Raw genomic sequence first — 7,069 nt, 5'->3', positions numbered from 1 at the left:
GTTTCTAACTTTCCTCATATACTCTTGGATAAACTTTTATATATGTTTGATGATGTTATTCAGGTATTTGTTGGTTTGTACCCATATGCTTTTGTAAGCTTTGAGGGTTTATGTTTTATGCATAGTTTGTAGGCCTTGTGGTTTGTACCATGCTTAAGTGCAGCCTTTATGCTATGTGAAATCAGTATTTTAAATCTAAATGTTCTGCATTGTGGTTTATGTACTGTCACTCTTGTGCCCTTGTAGGATTGTTCCTAGATGCATATGCCATGTGAGCTATGCATTGGTTGAGTGTTGAGCATACAAGTGTCTTGCCTTGTGCTTGTTAACTTGTATGTCTTTGTGTTCATTCCAAGTGTGAATGAACACTGTGATCACTACTTTGTGGTGTTCACTTGGTTGATCAAGCCATGTTTTGTTCATTAACTCCATCTTATGCTTGATCTCTTTTTGCCTGTTTCATATGCATTAATAATTTTCTGCTTACAATGATCATGGTGTATTGTTGTGTTTCAGGAGTTTATGTTCATATGATTCAAGTGCTTCACAGCTTCTAGAATTAGGTGTGAGTGAGTTTTGATCAACTGTTCCCAACTCACATGTTAAGTCTAGAGTCTGTTTTAGGGTTTTGTCACGGAATAGCCAAAGGGGGAGATTGTAAGGTTGAATTTATTCAACCATCTAATTGGCTTTATTCCGTGCCAAATTTGCTTGTAATTCAGCATTTAGTAACCCTGTATTTAGGTGGGATTGTTGTAAGGGTAGTGAGTGAGATAGTGTGAAGATTGCTCAAGAGTGTGCAAGAAAACAGAGAGTCGCGGCTGGGACTCGCGGCTTCAACCCGCCAGAATCTGCACACGTGCCAAGCATGCTGGAAGATGAACAGTCATGCTAGCTGGAGCACTACAGGACAAAACAGGACAACTGGCCATACGGTTAACTCGCGACTGGAACTCGCGACTTAGTCAAGCCGCGAGGTCAAGCCGCGAGCCACCCCTGTTTTGGAAAAATCTGACGTTTCGCATTCCACTCCTCTTCAGTATAAATACCCTTTTAACCCACGATTGAAAGAGAGCTTCCAGAGAGAATTTTGAGAGAGAAACCCTAAAGAAAAACCAGATTGTTTTACCTACAATCTCTACCTTAGAGTCTCATCAAATTCCCTCACTCTCTTCCTCTCCATTGTCAAATCCTTGAGAGGCCTTTATACCAAACCTGGTTCTCACCATTATCATCTCTGTGAGACAGTCGTTTGGAGTTCTGGGAAGCAGTTAGGAAGGAGCCAATATTCATTGGTTGATGCTACGGTGTAGTAGCGGAATCCGGAAAGCTAGAAAAGAAAAAGGTTCGGCGCAACCTCGTTGGAGCAAGAAGCTTGGAGGGCTTAGGTGCATTGGGTAGATTAGGCTTGGAGGGTCTATTGCTGTCCTTGTATCCCAACTGTATTTTCTAGTGGATTGATTACCGCTTGGAGGGCGGCGGAGAGGTTTTTCGCCGAGGTCTTCGGTTTCCTCTTCGATAACATATCTGGTGTTATCGCTGTGTTTGCATCTTCCTTCCTCTCTATCTCTGCCTTTACATTATCTGCTGTGGTTTATTTTGTTGTGGCTTAGATAGTTGTTTAATCAATACCATGTTATAGCATATGTTAAGTTTCCGCACACTATTGTTTAACATATTGCGTGTGTTGATTAAATTGGTTTTTGGGGGTCTAAACGTTCAAAAGTGTTTTTGTACACGTTTTTGAACTTTCAATATTGACACCACCAATGCTGATACTCTTAAAACAATAAAAGGATAGCAGAAGATTAATTTTGAGTCTCTATATTTACTTGGACTCAACAATTGCATCAATCTGTGCAAAAGATTCTGTTTATTTTACACAAAAAACCTACTTTTTCTATTTTACACCATCACTTTTACAAAACACCCACATCAGTTTATCTATTTTACAAGATATTTCAATAAAATATTCATTCTTCATCAATTTTTTATTATTTTCCCTAATGGTCATACTTTTTTAATTTAAACTTATAGTTTAAGTAAACAACCAATACCGGTGGCTCGGCCAATGGAGCCGCTTGTGGTAGAGGTCCAATAGCCGAACCGCCGAAATAGTGGCTCCGACAAACGCCACCGGATTGGTCTCACCGCCCACCGTACCACCAAATAGTGACCCACTAGTGGGTGGATAGTTAAAATAGTGGCTTCGACGAATGTCGCCGGTGCCCAAACTACCAAAATAGTGGCTTTGGTGACCACCGGCAGATTGGTGTCTCCAACCATCGTACTACCATCATCAGTGGGCCAACTGTTGTAATAGTGGCTCTGACAACCGCTGCCAAATCGATGTCTCCGACCACCAAATTACTAGAATAGGTGACCGAACCGTTGGAATAGTGGCTCCGATGACCATCGTTTGATTGGTGTCAAGTAACCCAATGGTCATTTTTTTTTTTTGACCCAACAGTCATAAATTTTAAATTTATATCCACCAGTCATAATTTTGAAATTCAAACGGTAAATTCAAACCTAACTGTCATTTTTTTTTTTTAATTTTGACCCAACGATTATAATTTTAAAATTTATATCCACTGGTCATAATTGAGAAATTCAAACCTAAAGGTCATATTTTTTAACTTTAAATCCAATGGTAAATTCAAACATAATGGTCAAATTTTTGAAACTTAAACCCATTGGTAAATTCAAACCTAAAGGTCATTTTTTTTAACTTTAAACCCAATGGTAAATTCAAACCTAAAGGTCATATTTTTCAAACTTTAAACCCAATGGTAAATTCAAACCTAAAGGTCAAATTTTTGAAATTCAAACTCAAGTCACATTCTTGCTCTATAAATATGACCATTTTCTCTCTAATTTCCATCCACTTCTACAAAATTATCTCTTCCATTCGGTTTTTTTCTCTCTTGATGGATTCCCATTATGACATTGATTTTGTTTTTCCAAATGATGAGCCTCCATTTGACTCATCTTCTTCTGATGATGAGTTGGAACTTACTCTAGCTATTGTCATAGAAGAATTAAACAATGAAGGAGCATCAACATCACGTCGTCGTTCTATTCAACCTCGTAGGTTTATCTGGTGTAATCCTTTGCAAGATCATGACAGGCTTTTCCAAGATTATTTTGCTGAAACAACAATGTATCCTCCTAATGTATTTCAAAGGAGGTTTCAAATGAGTTGTTCTCTTTTTCTACGTATTCATTCAAGAGTTGAAGCTACTGAACCATACTTTGTTCAAAAAAGAAAGACCGCTAACACACTCGGGTTGTCTTCCCTTCAGAAGATGACCACTGCCCTGTGAAGCCCTTAATTATGCTTGAATCAAAGATGATTGAGATGCCTTGATTCAAGTCACAATCAAGGGCTATGCTAAAAACTTGTAAAACATAAAACATGCTATATATATATGCTGACAATGAGAGGGGGAAAAAAAGAGTTAAAGAGATATCAAGAAAAGAAACCACTTATCCTTTTGAATTAGTGCGTCATAACTATGTTATAGGTTACCTTATGTCATTGAAATATTTGCAAGCAACAAAAGATGAACAAATCACAGAATGCTAATTAGTTCTACAAAATGGCCACTGCTAATCAGTTCTACAAATCACAAATGGTATCTCCAAATAAGCTTTTAAACAACTCTTTGCTTACACTCCTAAAATAGAGACATTGCTTCGCCCAAAATAGAATGACAAGAACAGAATCACAAATTAAAATCAAGTGCTATTGTCCATGCACAATACAAAATTTACAACATTGCATCTGTTTCCTTGCACAAGTGAAGACTACAAAAATATATCTAACATGATTAGAGATTGAATAATCATGTTCCTTGCACAAGTAAATACTACAAAAGTGATGTCTAACATCAAATCATCTATGTCAACCATGTGCTAGTATCTTTGCACTATACAAAAAATTACTTGATTAGATATTATCAATAATAATATTCAAATTATGATGGAAAATTAGATCTTAACCTCTCCAAGATTTCCAAACAACGTAGACAAATATATTCTTTTTGCTCAAGATCCATGATTCTTGTATCTTTCATTATAATTTCATCTTCCGCTTTCCTTTTTTCTACTTCATTCTTGTCTTCCTTGATACGAATCAACTCTCTTCATTCTTTGGATGCAATGCGCATGAACTCTCTTCGTTCTTCAAATGCAATGTGCATACTTTCCTTTTTCTCCTCATGCATTCTCCTCTTTTCTTCCTTGATTTCGCCCAATTGGGAGGAAAGTATTGGGACCACGTCATCACAATTCTTTCTTTTCTTTAATTTCTCCTTTTCCACCTTCTTGCCTATAGGTCTCTCCAAGGTTTCGCCAGAGTTCATCTCATCATTATTTTCATCTTGCAAAAGTATGACAAGATTGTGTGGCTGGCTGTCTAGTGCGGACCTTCAAATTATCTCTTTGAATCAACCACTTAGCTTCATTCCTCAAAATTCTCCAACAATGTTCCAATTGAAATGCATTTTTGCTTTTACTTTTATACATAGTTTTTGCATCTTCAATCTACAAAAGTAAAAAATTGAAAATAATGAGAATCATAAAACTAAAAGTGCATTGATGTACAATACATATTAGATGTTGAATCGAAATACCTTGTCACGCTCAGTTTTACCACTTTCATTTCGGTTCTCAATTAGGGCCAAGTATCCACAAAACCTGTTGGTCTCCCTTTGAATTATTGACCATTGACTACATAAAGAATCCTTGGAGTGGTTAAATTTCTTGTCATTGTGGAAGGTGGACCAAATTCTATCCCAAAATGTTGTGTTTTTGGTCCGTCGATGTCACGGCATCCAAGCTAACATTGAGTCACGCCGACACTAGCTTAATGTCTTCATCTACGGTGAAGCTATTTCCCCGTTGACTTCTCTTAGTAGTTGATTTTTTTGCAATGAGGGGTGTAGATTGTCCCATTTCAACTTTGGGTGGAGATTAATGGACATTCACGTCTAAATGCGGAGTGGACATCAAAATACTACTGTCAAAAGACTCAAAACCTTGTTCCTTGTCTTGTAAAATGTCAAGGAAAAAGGGATTTTGTGAGTCCATCACCTAACAAACACCAAAGTAATTTAGAAGCAGCACTAATAAGCAACACCAAAGTAATTATCAGGCACCAAAAAATCCACATGTGTAAAAAGCATATGTCACCAGCTAATCTAATTATCACACTTTTTTAAGTTCAAGTACAACCTATATTGGCAGTAACTAATATGATCTCCAAGCATTTTATAATTCATGATCAGAGATGTTGTTCCAAATCAACAACATGTATACAATATGACCAATTTGAATGAGATCAAGAATTTCCATAAGAAACTAAAACCTAAATTGTAAACCCTGTTCTGACTAACAAGTAATGATTCCTATAATCCCAAATTAACATTGAACAAATTTTAATAGTTAGCACTAGTACCTGGCAACAACATTAAGAAATAGATTACTTAGGATTGCCTGTATAGATCCTAAAATTGGCCAATAAGCTAGCAAAAGCATCAGTATAAAAAAATTTTCAATACAACAAAATTAAAGCTTTTAGTAAACAAATGAGCAAAGATTCCTATATATAATTGGACATACACTCATACATAATGCATAAGTTCCAAGGACAAGCTACTGATTAAAAAAAAAAAACTTGCAAATTTAATTAGCAATTTATTAATAAAAAAAAAAAAAAAAAAAAACAAACTTGTTGGCAATGTTCATGAAAATTGGAAGAACTGCAACATTGCATATTAACCTTGAAAAACTAAAAACCAACAACGAACTGTTATAGAAAAAAAATTCCTCAATGCACAAACCCACCATGAAATAATGCATAAAAAATTTATATCCATTCCTAAGTTTCCTCAAGAACGTATATACCCTATTCAAGCAATCCGAAAAGAAGGGAGAAATAGAAATTCTGGTTGTTCCGAAGAATCCCTAAAAAAAACCCCAAACCAGAAAAAATTTGAAACAAGAAACCCAAAAAAAAAAAAAAAATTAGTTTAGAGAAACTCCCAAGAATCTTGCTTGAAACTAAAAAACAAAAAAAAACCCTAAAATCTTAATGAGAAAAACTCATACCTTTTTAGAGAAAATTGCCACAAAGCCTGATAGAGATACCTTCAAGTTGATCCACCCTCCTCACGGGGTTGCAAAAACCCCAAACCAATCACATTATTTCCCTTGGTGATGACAATGAGCAAGAGCTGATAAGATGCAGACGAAGAGAGAAGATGAGAGGAAGAGCTCAAGAATGAAACAGGGAGAGGCAAGCTGAGAGGCGTTGGTGTTGCTCAGTGAGAGGATGGAGAAAAAAAGTGTGAAAAATGTGTTTTTATACTATACGAAGATAACATTAAAATAATAAATGGAAATGCTATAGTAACTGTGCATATATGCACAGTTACAGTAGCAATTGTGCATAAATGCACAATTTTACACCCATTGATGTGGGTGTTTTTTTGGGCCAAAATGTGTAAAAGGACTACCTTTTTCTATTTTGCAAAACTTTCCACCAGCTGATGTAATTGCTCTTAATATTTATCCTTCATATATTTTTATCTGGCTAAATGATATGCATTACTAATAACATGTGTGTGTTCTTTTGGTCTGAGACAAACACATTTAATATGATTGGAAAGGAGACACAAGATGGGAGTTTTATTGAATTTTATTTACATACGCGAAACTTATGTGTACTTACTAACTAGAGACTTTCTAGCAAAAAAATTTTATAAGAGGTTTTTTTCGTTAGAAAACATATAATTTTATTTTTATTTTGTTTTGGAAAGGGAATACCAGCTATAGATATGGACTTCTTCTCAACTAAAAAAAAAAAAAATATATATATATATATATAGATATATAGATATAGATATGGACTAGGTGATCACTTTAATTTTTGAGTTTTTTGGGGCCAACTTTAAATTTTAGGGTTGATTTTAAATTTTGGGGGGCCAAAGTAAAAATATTTTTGAACAAACACTTTAGAAAATTTGCAAGGGGCCATAGCCTCCCTATGTAGTCGTGGGTCCAT

The sequence above is a fragment of the Quercus robur genome, chromosome 5 (genome assembly GCF_932294415.1).
Source record: "Quercus robur chromosome 5, dhQueRobu3.1, whole genome shotgun sequence".
Taxonomy (NCBI): Eukaryota; Viridiplantae; Streptophyta; class Magnoliopsida; order Fagales; family Fagaceae; genus Quercus; species Quercus robur.
Note: the sequence above shows the minus strand (reverse complement) of the source record.